Below are 18078 nucleotides of genomic sequence, written 5' to 3'. Positions count from 1 at the left end.
CAATACTTCCATCCTGGTTCCACTGAAATCCTTTAAGTTAGTTGTCATCAATAAATAATTTTCATTTCCCTGCAGTAATTACTAAGGTAACAGTTCCTTAATATCATCAGATATCTAGTTAGCATTCAAATTTCACCATCTCATAATTTTTTTACTTTTCTTTTATTTGATTCAGGAGCAAACAAGAACCACACATTGGCTTGGTTATTACGTGTTTTAAGTCTCTTTAAAATATATATATTTCCCTTTTATCATTCTTTATCTTGCTCTTAATGTGTGTGAAAAAATAGGTATTTTTATAGAATACCTACTGTCTCATAGAATTTTCCACATTCTAGATTTTGCAGACTGTATCCTGGTGGTGTCACTTAATACATTCTTCTGTTCCTTGTATTTCCTATGAAAAGTCAAATCTAGAGGCTTGACCAGATGTAGGTTAGGTTTGAATTGGGGGAGCAAGAAGACATGATACATGGTGGTGTGTCCTTCATAACTGCATCATATGAGGAAGCCCAGGATGTCTCTACCATCTATCTTTTGGTGATGTTAAGAATGACTAGTGGGTTCAGTGTTGTCAGTCTGATCCATCCAATATAGAAGTTCCCATCAGATTTTCACCTACTCATTTTAGCAGCCATTATTGATCACTGCTAGATCCATTATCAAATTTTCAAAATAGGTGATTTTTAAATTTTTTTTAAACTTTTTTTTTTACTTATTCCTTCTTTTTAAAAAAATTTTATTGGAGTACAGTTGCTTTACAATATTGTGTTAGTTTATACTGTACAGCAAAGTGAATGAGCTATATATATATATATATGTATGTATATATATATATTATATATATATATAAAATATATATATATATATATATATATATATATATATATATATATATATATATATATATATATATACACACACACATATATCCCCTCTTTTTTGGATTTCCTTCTCATTTAGGTCAAAATAAGTGATTTTCTTAAAAAAAGAACAGTGAGTATTCCATAATGGTATATATGCTTTTTTTTTTTTTAATTAATTTATTTATTTATCCACGGCTGTGTTGGGTCTTCGCCCCTGTGCGAGGCCTCTCTCTAGCTGCGGCAAGTGGGGGCCACTCTTCATCGCGGTGCGCGGGCCTCTCATTATCGCGGCCTCTCTTGTTGCGGAGCACAGGCTCCAGACGCGCAGGCTCAGTAATTGTGGCTCACGGGCCCAGTCGCTCCACGGCATGCGGCATCTTCCCAGACCAGGGCTCGAACCCATGTACCCTGCATTGGCAGGCAGATTCTCAACCACTGCGCCACCAAGGAAGCCCTGCTTTTTCATTTGAATTGAACTGTTTGTTTCTTTCATTAATGCACTTTATTAAATAACATTTAACATGAAACTTGATAACTGATCTTTTTTTTCTTTTTCTTTTAGTAATTTGAGATAGTTTTGGAACCTTATAAAAGACATTCAAGGTGCTGTGCTCTTTCACAAGAAAGGCCAAAATGTTGTTTTTGGAGCTGTTTTTCTCATGTGCGTGTATATTTTTCTCCCCTTAATGTCAAAGGTAATTTTAACCTTACACAAGTGATCTGTTGACTTGAAATATCATGGGAAAACTTTGACTTAGAACATTTTCAAAGAGGATAGTTACTGGAAATACAGAAAAGCTAAGGACACTTGGCAAGGAGGTTATATTACTTGCTTCAAATCTCTACACAAGTACATAGCTTTCTCCTTCCTCAAATTTTTCAATTTTAAATTTGGTTTCTCAATTTCCTGTAAACTAAATTTCAAGAACTTTAAATGACATTCAAGGCCTACCTTTATCTCACCCTAATTCTCCACTTTATTGGTTTCATATCTACTACTTTTGTGCATTGTCTTCTCTGGCCAAACTAGACAATTGACTATTCTCCTTACCCCTCTTGTCTCTCCAGGAGTTAAGTACTTCCTGGGGTACACACAGGGACTTCACTTCTCTATTAAGGTGTTTGTTTTTTTTTATAGATTCACATATATTCTTGCTCTCTTACTAGACTTGTAGTGGACAGCTACTCTTTCTTGGCTAACACCATGTCTTCCTACTATTTAAAAGAAATTAGCACCCTGATTTCCTTTTGGGGGAATACTTCTCCCATACTGCATTGTTAATGACGGTATCCTACACCAAGCAGGACACAGCTCCAGGTCCCAAGCTCGATGAATTAAAGGAGACTTTCTCCCTAAAATTTTAATTATCAGCAAAGTGACTAAAAGACTGATAATGGTTATAAAGGATTAACTGGCAGCCAGATGAGTTTCTCAAGAACTAATAGCTATTATTTACTGAGTGCTTGCCAAAGAACCCTATATACTATGTATAGACTCCTATTTGCAAATATAGCAGGGCTAGGTCTTAGTGTTTATTTTGTTGTTTTCAGGGTATTTCTTACTCTCTTTTCTTTCTCACTTATCCTCAATTTGTCATTTCTCTACTCCCAGTTCATATTCACTCAGGAACAAAGATTCCAAAAAAACTTACCCCTGAAGTGCCAGATGAGTTCTTTTCTTTTCTTTCTTTTTTATTTTTTTTTAATGAATTACAGAGATTTATGTAAGAGTTCCTTCTCTTTCCCCCATAAAACACACACAAAACACTTCTGAAAATCAGCAAACAATCAGTCACTCAAAGGTTTTTCTTTTTCTGAATTTTATTTATTTTTTTATACAGCAGGTTCTGATTATCTATTTTATACATATTAGTGTATATATGTCAATCCCAATCTCCCAGTTCATCACACCACCCACCTCCCCCTGTTTTCCCCCCATGGTGCCTATACGTTTGTTCTCTACATCTGTGTCTCTATTTCTGCCTTGCAAACCAGTTCATCAGTACCATTTTTCTAGATTCCACATATATGCGCTAATATATGATATTTGTTTTTCTCTTTCTGACTTACTTCACTCTGCATGACAGTCTCTAGGTCCATCCATGTCTCTACAAATGACCCAATTTCGTTCATTTTAACGGCTGAGTAATATTCCATTGCATATATGTATCACTTCTTCTTTATCCATTCGTTTGTTGATGGGCATTTAGGCTGCTTCCATGACCTGGCTATTGTAAATAGTGCTGCAATGAACAGTGGGGTGCAAGTGTCTTTTTGAATTAAGGTTTTCTCTGGGTATATGCCCAGTAGTGGGATTGCTAGGTCATATGGTAATTCTATTTTTAGTTTTTTAAGGAACCTCCATACTGTTCTCCATAGTGGCTGTATCAATTTACATTCCCACCAACAGTGCAAGAGGGTTCCCTTTTCTACACACCCTCTCCAGCATTTGTTGTTTGTAGATTTTCTAATGATGCCCATTCTAACTGGTGTGAGGTGATACCTCATTGTAGTTTTGATTTGCATTTCTCTAATAATTAGCTGCTCATTGAGCAGCTCTTCATGTGCCTCTTGGCCATCTGTATGTCTTCCTTGGAGAAATGTCTATTTAGATATTCTGCCCATTTTTTGATTAGGTTGTTTGCTTTTTTAATATTGAGCTGCATGAGCTGTTTATATAATTTGGAGATTAATCCTTTGTCTGTTGATTCATTTGCAAATATTTTCTCCCATTCTGAGAGTTGTCTTTTCGTCTTTATAGTTTCCTTTGCTGTGCAAAAGCTTTTAAATTTCATTAGGTCCCATTTGTTTATTTTTGTTTTTATTTCTATTACTGTAGGAGATGGGTCAAAAAAGATCTTGCTGTGATTTACATCAAAGAGTGTTCTTCCTATGTTTCCCTCTAAGAGTTTAACAGCGTCTGGCCTTACATTTAGGTCTTTAATCCATTTTGAGTTTATTTTTGTGTATGGTGTTAGGGAGTGTTCTAATTTCATTCTTTTACATATAGCTGTCCAGTTTTCCCAGCATTGCTTATTGAAGAGACTGTCTTCTGGATTGTATATCCTTGTCTGCTTTGTCATAGATTAGTTGACCATAGGTGCATGAGTTTATCTCTGGGTTTTCTATCCTGTTCCATTGATCTATATTTCTGTTTCTGTGCCAGTACCATATTGTCTTGTTTACTGTAGCTTTGTAGTATAGTCTAAAGTCAGGGAGTCTGATTCTTCCAGCTCTATTTTTTTCCCTCAAGATTGCTTTGGCTATTTGGGGTCTTTTGTGTCTCCATACAAATTTTAAGATTTTTTGTTCTGGTTCTGTAAAAAATGCCATTGGTAATTTGAGAGGGATTGCATTGAATCTGTAGATTGCTTTGGGTAGTATAGTCATTTTCACAATATTGATTCTTCCAAGCCAAAAACATAGTATATCTCTCCATCTGTTTGTGTCATCTTTGATTTCTTTCATCAGTGTCTCATAGTTTTCTGAGTACAGGTACCTCCTTAGGTAGGTTTATTCCTAGGTATTTTATTCTTTTTGTTGCAGTGGTGAATGGGATTGTTTCCTTAATTTCTCTTTCTGATCTGTTGTTGTTAGTGTATAGGAATGCAAGAGATTTCTGTGCATTAATTTTGTATCCTGCAACTTTACCAAATTCATTGATTAGCTCTAGTAGTCTTCTGGTAGCATCTTTAGGATTCTCTACGTATAGTATCATATCATCTGCAAACAGTGACAGTTTTACTTCTTCTTTTCCAGTTTGTATTCCTTTTATTTCTTTTTCTTCTCTGATTGCCATGGCTAGGACTTCCAAAGCTATGTTGAATAATAGTGGTGAGATTGGGCAACCTTTTCTTGTTCCTGATCTTAGAGGAAATGGTTTCAGTTTTCCACCATTGAGAATTATGTTTGCTGTGGGTTTGCCATATATGGCCTTTATTATATTGAGGTAGATTCCCTCTATACCCACTTTCTGGAGAGTTTTTATCATAAATGGATGTTGAATTTTGTCAAAAGCTTTTTCTGCATCTATTGAGATGATCATATGGTTTTTATTCTTCAATTTGCTAATATGATGTACCACATTGATTGATTTACATATACTGAAGAATTCTTACATCACTGGGATAAATCCCACTTTATTATAGTGTATGATCCTTTTAATGTTTCGTTGGATTCTGTTTGCTAGTATTTTGTTGAGGATTTTTGCATCTATATTCATCAGTGATATTGGTCTGTAATTTTCTTTTTTAGTAGCATCTCTGTCTGGTTTTGGTATCAGGGTGATGGTGGCCTCATAGAACGAGTTTGGGAGTGTTCCTTCCTCTGCAATTTTTTGGAAGAGTTTGAGAAGGATAGGTGTTAGCTCTTCTCTAAATGTTTGATAGAATTCACCTGTGAAACCATCTGGTCCTGGACTTTTGTTTGTTGGAAGATTTTTAATCACAGTTTCAATTTCAGTGCCTGTGAGTGGTCTGTTCATATTTTCTATTTCTTCCTGGTTCAGTCTTGGAAGGTTATACCTGTCTAAGAATTTGTCCATTTCTTCCAGGTTGTCCATTTTATTGGCATAGAGTTGCTCGTAGTAGTCTCTTATGATGCTTTGTATTTCTGCAGTTGCCATTGTAACTTCTCCTTTTTCGTTTCTAATTTTATTGATTTGAGTCCTCTCCCTCTTTTTCTTGATGAATCTGGCTTAAGGTTTACCAATTTTGTTTACCTTCTTAAAGAGCCAGCTTTTAGTTTTATTGATCTTTACTATTATTTTCTTTGTTTGTATTTCATTTATTTCTGCTCTGATCTGTATGATTTCTTTCCTGCTACTAACTTTGGGTTTTCTTTGTTCTTCTTTCTCTAGTTCCTTTAGCTGTAAGGTTAGATTGTTTACTTGAGATTTTTCTTGTTTCTTGAGGTAGGACTGTACTGCTATAAACTTCCCTCTTAGAACTGCTTTTGCTACATCCCATAGGTTTTGGTTTGCTGTGTTTTCTTTGTTATTTGTCTCTATGTATTTTTTGATTTCCTCTTTGATTTCTTCAGTGATCTCTTGGTTATTTTGTAGCATATTGTTTAGCCTCCATGTGTTTGTGTTTTTTACTATTTTTTTTCCTGCAATTGATTTCTCATCTCACAGCGTTGTGGTCAGAAAAGATGCTTGATACAATTTCAATTTTCTTAAATTTACCGGGGCTTGATTTGTGACCCAAGATGTGATCTATCTTGCAGAATGTTCTGTGTGCACTTGAGAAGAAAGTGTAATCTGCTGTTTGCAGATGGAATGTCCCATAAATATCAATTAAATCTATCTGGTCTATTGTGTCATTTAAAGCTTGTGTTTCCTTATTAATTTTCTATCTGGATGATCTATCCATTGGTGTAAGTGAGGTGTTAAAGTCCCCCACTATTACTGTGGTACTGTTGATTTCCTCTTTTCTAGCTGTTAGCAGTTGCCTTATGTATTGAGGTGCTCCTATGTTGGGTGCATGTATGTTTATAATTGTTATATCTTCTTCTTGAATTGATCCCTTGATCATTATGTAGTGTCCTTCTTTGTCTCTTATAGCATTCTTTATTTTAAAGTCTATTTTATCTGATATGAGTATTGCTACTCCAGCTTTCTTTTGATTTCCATTTGCATGGAATATCTTTTTCCATCCCCTCATTTTCAGTCTGTATGTGTCCCTAGGTCTGAAGTGGTTCTCTTGTAGACAGCATATATGTGGATATTGTTTTTGTATCCATTCAGCAAGCCTGTGTCTTTTGGTTGGAGCATTTAATCCATTCACATTTAAGGTAATTATCAATATGTATGTTCGTATTACCATTTTCTTAATTGTTTTGGGTTTGTTTTTGTAGGTCCTTTTCTTCTCTTGTGTTTCCCACTTAGAGAAGTTCGTTTAGCATTTGTTGTGGAGCTGATTTGGTGGTGCTGAATTCTCTTAGCTTTTGCTTCTCTGTAAAGCTTTTGATTTCTCTGTCGAATCTGAATGAGATCCTTACTGGGTAGAGTAATCTTGGCTGTAGTTTCTTCCCTTTCATCACTTTAAATATATCGTGCCACTCCCTTCTGGCTTGCAGAGTTTCTGCTGAGAAATCAGCTGTTAACCTTATGGGAATTCCGTTGTATGTTATTTGTCATTTTTCCTTTGTTGCTTTTAATAATTTTTCTTTGTCTTTAATTTTTGTCAATTTGATTACTATGTGTCTTGGCATGTTTCTCCTTGGGTTTGTCCTGCCTGGGACTATCTGAACTTCCTGGACTTGGGTGGCTATTTCCTTTCCCATGTTAGGGAAGTTTTTGACTATAATCTCTTCAAATATTTTCTCACATCTTTTCTTTCTCTCTTCTCCTTCTGGGACCCCTATAATGCGAATGTTGGTGCGTTTAATGTTGTCTCAGAGATCTCTTAGGCTGTCTTCGTTTCTTTTTATTCTTTTTTCTTTATTCTGTTCCATGGCAGTGAATTCCACCATTCTGTCTTCCAGGTCACTTATCCATTCTTCTGCCTCATATATTCTGCTATTGATTCCTTCTAGTGTATTTTTCATTTCAGTTATTGTATTGCTCATCTCTGTTTGTTTGTTCTTTATTTCTAGGCGTTTGTTCTTTAATTCTTCTAGATCTTTGTTAAACATTTCTTGCATCATCTCGATCTTTGGCTCCATTCTTTTTCCGAGGTCCTGGATCATCTTCACTATTATTCTGAATTCTTTTTCTAGAGGTTGCCTATTTCCACTTCATTTAGTTGTTTTTCTGGGGTTTTATCTTGTTCCTTCATCTGGTACATAGTTCTCTGTCTTTTTATTTTGTCTATCTTTCTGTGAATGTGGTTTTTGTTCCATAGGCTGCAGGATTGTCATTCTTCTTTCTTCTGCTGTCTGCCCTCTGGTGGATGAGGCTATCTAAGAGGCTTGTGCGAGCTTCCTGATGGGAGGGACTGGTGGTAGGTAGAGCTGGGTGTTGCTCTGGTGGGCAGAGTTCAGTCAGACTTTAATCCACTTATCTGCTGATGGTTGGGGCTGAGTTCCCTCCTTGTTGGTTGTGTGGCCTGAGGCGACCCAGCAATGGAGACTACCCAGCTCTTTGGTGGGGCTAATGGTGGTCTTTGGGAGGGCTCACACCAAGGAGTACTTCCCAGAACTTCCGCTGCCAGTGTCTTTGTCCCCGCAGTGAGCCAAAGACACCCCCCGTCTCTGCAGGAGACCCTCCAACACTAGCAGGTAGGTCTGGTTCAGTCTCCTATGGGGTCACTGCTCCTTCCCCCTGGGTCCTGACGCGCACACTACTTTGTGTGTGCCCTCCAAGAGTGGAGTCTCTGTTTCCCCCAGTCCTGTCAAAGTCCTGCAGTCAATTCCCACTAGCCTTCAAAGTCTGATTCTCTGGGAATTCCTCCTCCTGTTGCTGGACTCCCAGGTTGGGAAGCCTGAGGTGGGGCTCAGAACCTTCACTCCAGTTGGTGGACTTCTGTGGTATAACTGTTCTCCTGTTTGTGAGTCACCCACCCAGCGATTATGGGATTTAATTTTATTGTGATTGCACCCCACCTACCAGCTCATCGTGGCTTTTCCTTTGTCTTTGGATGTGGGGTATCTTTTTTGGTGAGTTCCAGTGTCTTCCTGTCAATGATTGTTCAGCAGTTAGTTCTGATTCCAGTGTTCTCGCAAGAGGGAGTGAGCGCATGTCCTTCTACTCCATCTTGAACCAATCTCCAGATCGTTCTTATAGGCGTACTTGTAGGACTGTTTTCTCTGGCTTCAAAAGAACAAATAAAACTGGAACTGGAAAAAGAAAAAGAAAGGTAGAGTGGGAATTCAACCTGATGAGGAAGATGGTTAGAAAGAGGAAGGATTAGAACTTTCAGAGTTTCGGGGAGCAGAATGAAAGTTTCTCTGATTTTTTACCTACAGGTAACCTGTCATTCAACAGTCCTGAATACTTGTGGGTCCTCCTGGAGAAAGGGGTGAGGGACCTTGGATACCTTACATGAAGATGAGGAGAAAAAACAAACAAAAAACACCCTTACTGTAACCACAATAAAATTGGAATAAAATGAATGGGAAATTCCACTATAAATGAGGCAGAGGCAGAAACAATGTTAATTTTATTTCTTCCTTTCCTGTTAGCTATACCTATTGTATTTCTTTTATTTCTAACTACACTGGCTTCAACTTTCTAAAACAATGTGAAGTGAAAATGTAATAATAGTATTATGACAGCCATCCTTGTTACGTTTCTAACTTCCAATATTTCTCCATTAAATGTAATATTGGCTATTAGTCTAAGATACCCATTTTCACATTAAGAAATTAAACTTCTATTTCTAGATTTTTTAAGTGCTTTGTTTAGAAATGGACAGATTAATGAATCTCTTGGGGTTTTCATGGGATGAAAAAAGATTTTTTATTGGTCTTACTGGAATGATGCATTTAGTCAAATTCAGTTCCTATCATTTAATTAACCATGGTAATACTGAACAACACTAAAAAATATAGAGAAGTTGGTTTGTAGTATTATTTGACATTTTCCCATTCACATTTATAGATGATTCAGCTCCTCCCACTCCCCATAATATAATCTTTGTTAATTTTATTACCAAGATTATCCAATCTTCCAAAAAATATGGCAGCATGATGTAGTCGTTAACAACACAGGCTATTCAGTTCACATCTTAGCTTCACCACTTACTGGCTGTGTGACCTTCAACAAGTCAAGTAACCAACAAAGATTAGGGTGATAGAACAGAATGTAAATTCTATAAACCTTCATAAGGTAGAAATGGTATAAATAACAAACAGTGAGAAGGGAAGAAAAAGCAAAGAAAAATTTGCTAGTTTTTCATATTTTTATAGCTGGGTCAAAATATGTAATTGAAATCAGATAAATATATCCATCTGCCTATTCTTAGATTTATTAGTATAAAGATAAACCCTAAGAAAGATAATATCACTGACTAATAGTCAGTAATGGAGGAAAGAATGCTGAAAGGAAGAAGAACAATTTAATTTAATCATTATTCAGAATATACTGTCTAAAGCAAGTCAACAAATATGGACAATTGGCTAAATCAAATACACCACCTGTTTTTGTAGATACAGTTTAGTGAAATACAGCCACACCCACTTGTTCACATATTATCTATGGCTGCTTTTGTGCTACAACACCAGAGTCAAGTGGCCACCAGAGACTTTATGGGCTGCAAGGCCTAGAATATTTACTCTCTCACTTGTTACAGAAAGTGTTTAATGACCCATGTTCTAAAGCAATAGAGTATTAAGTATGTCTGTGTATATATACGATTACAATGATAAAGATAGCCTCTATTAAAAAAATTCAAATATTTCATATTATACAAGAATCATTGACACACACGAAAGTTGCCTAGAAAGAATGACAATGTAACTGACAGCTGACTTCTCAATAGAAACAAAGTCAGAAAACAATGAGATATTTTCATACTAATGAAGAAAATAATTATTAACCAAGATTAGTTACCCTGCTAGAATGTCAGTTGAGAATGAGACTGAAATAAAGACATTATTCTAATAGACAAAAACTAAGAGGGCTTACCACTAACCGATCTTCACTATACAATGTTGAAAAACGTGTACCTAGGAAAGCAGGAAAATGATACCAGAAAGAAGGTCAAAGACAAAAAAAAAAAAATTGGTCAACAAAGAAATTGGTAAACATGTGAGTAAATCTATATAAACATTAACTGTATAAAACAATAATGATAATATCTAATTTGGAGATAAAGTTAAAAGGCAGAACTGAAATTTTTGACACAAATGCATGCAAGATAAAAAAGTGATCGAAGAGTTAGGAAGCTTATGTATTGTTTAGTAGGCTGGTAGAGTTACTGAGGTTAATTTTAATTTTTAAAAATATTCACTTTAAATTTTAAAGGGTAATTACCAAAAGAAATTCCAAAATAGCAGAGAAGGAAAATAGGAAAAACATCTGAAATGCAATTGGAAAAAGGTAGGAAAAGAGAAAACAAGTAGCCTAGAAATCACAATGTATCAGAATCTTTGGTATACGGCTAAAAGACCACACAAAGAAAAAACTGAATACCTTACTTAGGTAAACCATTAACTAATCTAGAAAAAAGTATAAAACATAAATACACAAAATAAAAGACTGAACTCACCCAAATTTGTAGAGGTAATTTTAAAAATCAAGAGATTACATTGTTTAGCTCTGCAAATAAAATATATATCATGGATGAAATGGTTACTTTTTTTTTTTTGTGGGTGCCACACTGTGTGGCTTGCAGATCTTAGTTCCCCAGCCAGAGATGGAAGCCAGGGCCCTGCAGTGACAGCACTGAGTCCTAACCACTGGACCGCCAGGTAATTCCTGAAAAGGTTACTTTTTAAGAAAAATATAAAATTGAGTTCAGGTGAAAATCTAAATAGATAAATTAATATAGAAAAAATAGAGAAATACACCAGGCAGAAATGGTTTTTTTAGAATTATTCCACTAAATCTTTAAAGAACAAAAGAGAAAAATCACATAGTAACTTTCAAAAATGCTTAAAAGGCATGTGTTAAAACTCAACATCCATTCTTGATTTAAAAAAAAATATGTTTTAATAAGAGGAATAGATCATAACTTCATAAAACATATCTTTCTAAATCTAAAAGTCAACTTCATGCTTAAGTGAAAGCACTAAAAGCATTTCCATTAATGTCAGGAATAGACAAAGAGGTCCACTTTCAGTGTTATTATTTTATGTTGTATTGGAGGTACTAGCCATTCTACTTAGGTAAGAGAAATAGAGTTACAAAAATTAGGAGCAAGTAAAATGATCATTATCTGAAGAAGGTATAATTCTGAACCTGGGAAGATGGAGGAGAAACAGTGGAGTAACTATTAAAAAAACAGTGAGAGTTTTGTAAGGTAGCTGAGAAAGTTTTAGCCTTCATATATACCAACAATAACCAGTTAGGAGGTTAAAAATTAGATATCATTTATCACATGAACAAAATCAAATACCTTATTTGGAAAAAAAAATCAAAGTCAAAAGACAAATGACAAAATGGAAATTCTTTGCAAATCATGGTAGGCACAGGGCTTATTTCACTAACATACGAAGAACTCCTACAAACCAGTAGCAAAAAGACTAAGAACCCCAAATAAATATGGTCAAAAAATAGGTCATAGAAAATGAAAATACAAATGGCTGTGCTAATTGTTTTCATTTTAAATTAATTACAGTAAACTTCAAATGGGCTTCTAATGCTGCCTAGTAATCATACTGTTTCTTATTTCAATTATTTTCATACTTTTTCTCCAGCATTAATTCATACTTTCTCCTCTATAATCAAACATTACCTTCTCTCCCATTCTCATCTCCACTGCTACCATCCAAGCCCAAGCCATTCTATCTCTTACCTGGATTATTCTAATAGCCTCCTAACTAGCAGCTTCAGGTATTCAACTATATGAGTCATTGATATGCTGAAAAAACTTGTATATATCCATGATTAGTTATTCAATAATAATATTTATTCAAATATTTATAGAATATGTATTTTAAAAGCAAATATTTAACTGAGCACTACCATGCACTTCTATGAATGTCACAGAAGAAAAACCAAGCAAAGAGGAAGGAATAATCGTTGGTTTCTAAGGGAAATCAGAGAAGCTCTCCCTAATAAGCTGACATTTGAACAGAGACCTGCAAAACTGAGGGAGGGAGCCTTGCAGATATCAAAGCGGAGAATATAAATTCAAGCACTAAAGTAAGAAAATTCTAAGCATTAGTAATGTAATTATAGAACTCACTAAAGTAAAAAAATTCTAAGCATTGATAAGGCAATTATAGCATTACAGGCCTTAAAAATTTGATAGGGCTTGCAAACCTCTCCTTTATCACAGGTGGTACCTATGATTCAAAAAAAACCAAAAACAAAATCAGAACTAGTTCACACCTATTTTAGACCTAAGTTAAACTGGTTGTTGTTGGTATATGTGAAGACTACGAACTCCCGTCCATTACAGAGAGAGCTACGTTAAACACTGAATATTCATACCATGTTTAGTTTAAAAATAAACACAAATAATCCTCCGCCATTCATTGACTCTCTAAGTTTTGGCTGTCTTTACTGAAAAACATCCTTTCAATTATATCCTGAAGACAGCATGGAGAATGACTTTCTTTCAAAACAAGTTTTCCCTTGAGGAGAAACACATGTTCAAAGTACAAACAACATTCCAGTATTCAACTTAAGGCTACTTAATTTCTGCATGATGATGTCATACTTAGACTACTGAACTTGCTCCTGTTCATATCATTTCTTCTACAGTTCTATATTTTAGGCCCATCCATGGAAGCAGACCCATCATTTTATACAACTAGAGAACAACAATAAGAACATGTTTGAAACACAAATACCTCCCAGGTTACAAAAAAATTCTAAGAATAATCAGAATTAATATCCCAAGACAATTTTTTAAAATAAAACTTAGAAGCTGATTTTAAAATTTGTTTCTAAAGAAAAGACAAAAGACTTGCCAAGAAAATTCTGAGAAAAAAAATTATGCGTAAACAGGGCTACTGGGTATCTAAGGAAAATACAAAGCTATAATAATTTAAAATGTAATATCTGATCAGAGAAACAGATAAGCAGAAAAGAGAGAGAGCCTAGGAACAATGCTGTGCTTATATGGTGACATTTCAAATCAGTAGAGAAGGGATGACCCAACTACTCAAAAATAGCACTAAAACCATATTAATTTCAGAAAAACTAGAATAGTTAGATCCCAACAACATATCATATACTTATTAGCTGCAGTAACAGATAACACTCTAAATCTCAGTGACATAACCAAATACTTATTTCTTACTCATGTGAAGTTCAACAGGTGGCTGGGTAGGGTTGTGGGGATCTGTTCCATGCCACCATGCAGGAACCCTGGCTGATAGAAATTTCACCATCTTCAAAATCTATCTTGCAAGGTTGCCCAAGATGTCAACATCTAGCTGGGAAACAAAGAAAGAAACGTGGAGATTGCCTGGAAAGTTCTGTGGGGCATGTGAAAATCATGTAATCACTTTTAGCCATATTTGGTTACCTAAGTAAAAGAAGAAATAGATTAAGTGAACACCTTATAGCCAATTTCTAACATAGTATGTCCTTCTGGTTACCAGGTGCCCTACCACATAGAGCACATTCCCTCCTTCCCTAAGTGAGACAAGCCAAAATTCCATCCAGTTATTGCAACCAGCTCAATGCCCAGGATCTCTGAATAATGCATGGTTCTTTCCACCAGTTCCGGATATGGCCACTTGAGGTTCCAGTGACACTTGCACCAGCAACAGATGTTATAGAAATCTCTCTACTGCCAGCAGGCCCAATTTATCGTGGTGAAGCAAGGACAGGACAGTTGTAATAAAAACTGCCATCTGGTAAAGGGAACATGGGAGACACACAGAAGGCGATGGTCTATAGTAGTTATGACATCCTTCTGGCAGGTGTTTTGAGGTCCCTCTTATCTGGCAGTGGGACATTTTCCTGATTTCAGTTTTTCTATCTGGAAGAAACTACTTATTCAATGTTCTTCAAAGCTCTGGATCTACCTTTTTGGAGGTTTTTTGGTCCATTATTACATTTGATACAAATGATGGGGATCTTGCCCTCACTGGGGGCCTTTACAGTTTTTGCAACCCATTTCTTTCCTGAGCAAGTTTGGGAGCCCCAAAATACTAGTAATGATAGAACATTTGAAGGCTATTGAAATCCAGTCTTGCAATTTCTTTGGTATTACAAAAAAAGCAGATTACTGTTTTTGAGGGAAAGGTATCTATTCAGTCACATATGCTGATAGCACCCCCAAAGGTCTTTCCTAAATATAATTCTCAAGCCTGCCTTATTTTTTCCCTCATTTGCCAACATGGCTTAAAGTCATCATGTTTAGGAGGAAATGCCACACCCTTACTTAGAACTGTGTGGAGCCAGAAGTCTTAGTGGGCATTTGTCCATAATCTCTTATTATTTGGGGCTAGAAGCCATGGCTTTCTCATCCTTTTACTTTTTTTTCTTTTTTTCTGCTTTCAAACTAACAAGTTTTTGCTACATCCCACTTCTTGTTTTTTGTATCACTTTGATAAATGCAGGTAGTAACAATCAACATTCACTACCAACATTCCATTCTCCAGCCTCTCTCCGTACTATGATGTCAGTAAGCATGTGGTCCACCTTCCAAGTAATTGTAAATGACCATTTAAAATATTGTTTTGTTACTGCATGCAGAAATCTCCAGTTTTATAGCCCTGGATATTAGTTTCCATCTTGACTGTATGGTGGACCAATGCCAAGAATTTTGGATTTTTGTTACAGTAGCATCCTTCTTCTAGCAACAATTTCTGCATCAGAGTAATACCTTGTACTATCAAAAAACAAACAAACAAACAAAAAGCCCAAATTCTCAGTGGTTTTACACAATAGATGCTTGTTTGATGATAACTTAAGTCCAGTTGGCTTAAGTGGAGGAAAAGGTGGATAACTATGGTTTTCACAGTGATTGACGTTCCCACATTGATGGTTCTTTCTTCATCTTAAAAACGGGGTCCTCTACTGTCTCCCTGGGAACTGACACCCAGCTGAGGGACAAAAGAAGGGTGGAGGAGAGAAGAGGATTTCATGGGCCAGACCTGGAAGTGGTTTACATACTTTTCACCCATATTCCAATAAGTAATTCTTGTCACATGACACCAACCTAACTTCAGGAGAGGCTGAGAAATGCAGATTCATTGTAACTAATTGGTTTAAGCAGTTTGCCAATTGGGGTAAATTCCAGAAAGATTAAGGCCTAAAGGTAAACATAAACCTATACAAGTACTAGAGGAAAATATAGTAGAATTATTTAGGGCTGTCAAGTACTCAAAAGGGTATGGGAGTTCCATGGGCCTTCACTGGGCACTCAGGAGAAAGATGGGGGACAGAGCAAAGATAAGAGAAAACTTTCCTTGATGGTGCAGACCTGAAAGAGGAGAGGTTACTGTTACAGGAAGGACACAAATACCCACCAGGATCCTTCTTCCCTACTAAGAAAAAAGCCTTAAGCCACGGTAAGGTCATCAAACAATTAGCCAGGACACAGGTACAAAGACTCACTGTGGTTTGGAAGTGTACAAGGGAAAACAAAAAACAAAAACAACTCTGTATCCCTGGGAAAGGTCACGAAGCCATCCTTCATCCAGATCTCCTAACTTGGGAAGGAGCAAGAAACTCTTCCAAACAAGATTCACCACGGATGCAATGAAAGTGTAGCTGCCACAAGGAAGAGGGGCAGGATCTTTGTTCAGAAAGCCACAATACCAAGATCCAGTCATAATGTTTAATAATGAAAACCACAGAAAAATTTTTAAAGTATGAAAACTACAGAAAAAATATTTAAATATCAAGAGCTCAAATAATTCCTTCCATGAGTCCTTTTTTGAGGAATGTACTAGAAAATGAACTTCATCCAAACAAAACATAACTGGGAAAACTTCAGCAATTTAGCTTTAATATACTTAACTGCAAATCTAAGGCTAAAACTAAGGTGGGGATAAGGGCAGAATAATATGTTATATAATAATGTTCAATGTTATGTGTTGTATGTTCCAATGACATTATATTAATGCAATTAAAAATTGGAAGGGAATGCAGATGGAAGAAGGAAAGTAGAATAAACCCATTAGCTGTGATTTAGGCAACAAGTGATACTTAAGGGATGTCATTAAAAATGGACAATACAGATTGTCAATAAAAGAATAAGGGACTAAAGCCATTAAATAAAGGTATAAGCACAAAGATAACCACCAGAAATACTAACCTTCCTAAGTGCCAAATTTAGGAATTTCTTTTTTAAAAAGAGAACGCAGCAAACATTATGAAGAGGAACAAAATAAATATAATAATTACAGTATAAGATAATCTGACAGAATTGAAAGCAATCATAATCATCTTATCAACAAATGTGAAAAGGTTTATTATATGGAAAGATTTTCAACCTGGCTCATAAAGACCCAACAAAATGCTCTATTCAAGAGACACATCTGAAACAGAATGATTCAGAAAGACTAAAAATGAAAGGATAGTCAAAGGTATTCCGGACAAATGGAAACACAAAGAAAGCAGGGACAGCAATATTTGTATCCAAGTAGAAAACAAATAGTAGGGTAAGATTTTCTAACTATGATCCCAAATCTATATGCAAAAATGAAATAATAGGAAATAAAAAGAGAAACCAGTACATCTGATTACATATAAGTGGCAGACAAACAACATGATAGAAATGTAAATGACATAAATAAAATCAAAAGACAACTGACAATGGATGGACCTAGAGATTATCATACGAAGTGAAGTAAATCAGAGAGAAAAAGACAAATATCATATGATATCACTTATATGTGGAATCTAAAAAAATGATACAAATGAATTTATTTACAAAACAGAAACAAACTCACAGACTTTGGAAACAAACTTATGGCTACCAAAGGAGAAAAGGGGTGAGAGAGGGATAAATTAAAAGTTTGCAATTAGCAGATACAAACTTCTATATATAAAATAGATAACCAACAAGGACCTACTGTTTTAGCACAGGGAACTCTACTCAATATTCTGTAATAACCTAAATGGGAAAGGAATTTGAAAAAGAAGAGATATATGTATATGTATAGCTGAATCACTTAGCTGTACACCTGAAACTAACACAACATTGTAAATCAACTATACTCCAATATAAAATAAAAATTAAAAAAATCAATTAGAAAAAGGCAGACAAAACAAAAATAGCTTATAAGCAAATAAAAAGACAATTGACAAAACAGGAAAAAATATTTGCAATACATATAACAGATAAAGGGCTAATATCCCTAAAACATAAATAAATCTTAAAAATTTGGGGAAAAGGACAAAAAGAAAAACCAACTCCTCACCAATGGGAAAATGGGCAAGACAGAAAATATTCACAAAAATTCATATAAAATTGTCCCCCAAAATTTAAAAAAGTACTCAACTATGCCCATAATCAGAGAAATGTATAGGAAAACTACACTGAAGTGACATTTCTCACCTATCCAATTAGCAAAATTAAAAATGTAAAACACCATACTCTACTGGAGAGGTGTTGGAAACAAGTCTGTCTTATATGCTGCTGGTGAAAATACAAATTGTTACAACCCTCATGGAAAAAAAATCTGGCAATTTTTAACT

The 18078-nt window shown here is 35.4% G+C and overlaps 1 long non-coding RNA gene across 1 annotated transcript; it reads left to right on the top strand.

Annotated features, from left to right (window-relative positions):
• Positions 1-831: 831 nt before the first annotated feature.
• LOC309623453 lies at positions 832-16520 on the top strand. Its single transcript, XR_014241393.1, has 2 exons — positions 832-12641; positions 12689-16520. It is a non-coding gene; the product is annotated as an uncharacterized lncRNA (long non-coding RNA).
• Positions 16521-18078: the final 1558 nt, after the last annotated feature.

This window comes from Balaenoptera borealis (assembly GCF_965194805.1).
Source record: "Balaenoptera borealis genome assembly, chromosome: 2".
NCBI lineage: Eukaryota > Metazoa > Chordata > Mammalia > Artiodactyla > Balaenopteridae > Balaenoptera > Balaenoptera borealis.
This window is presented reverse-complemented; position numbering and strand designations above follow the sequence as displayed.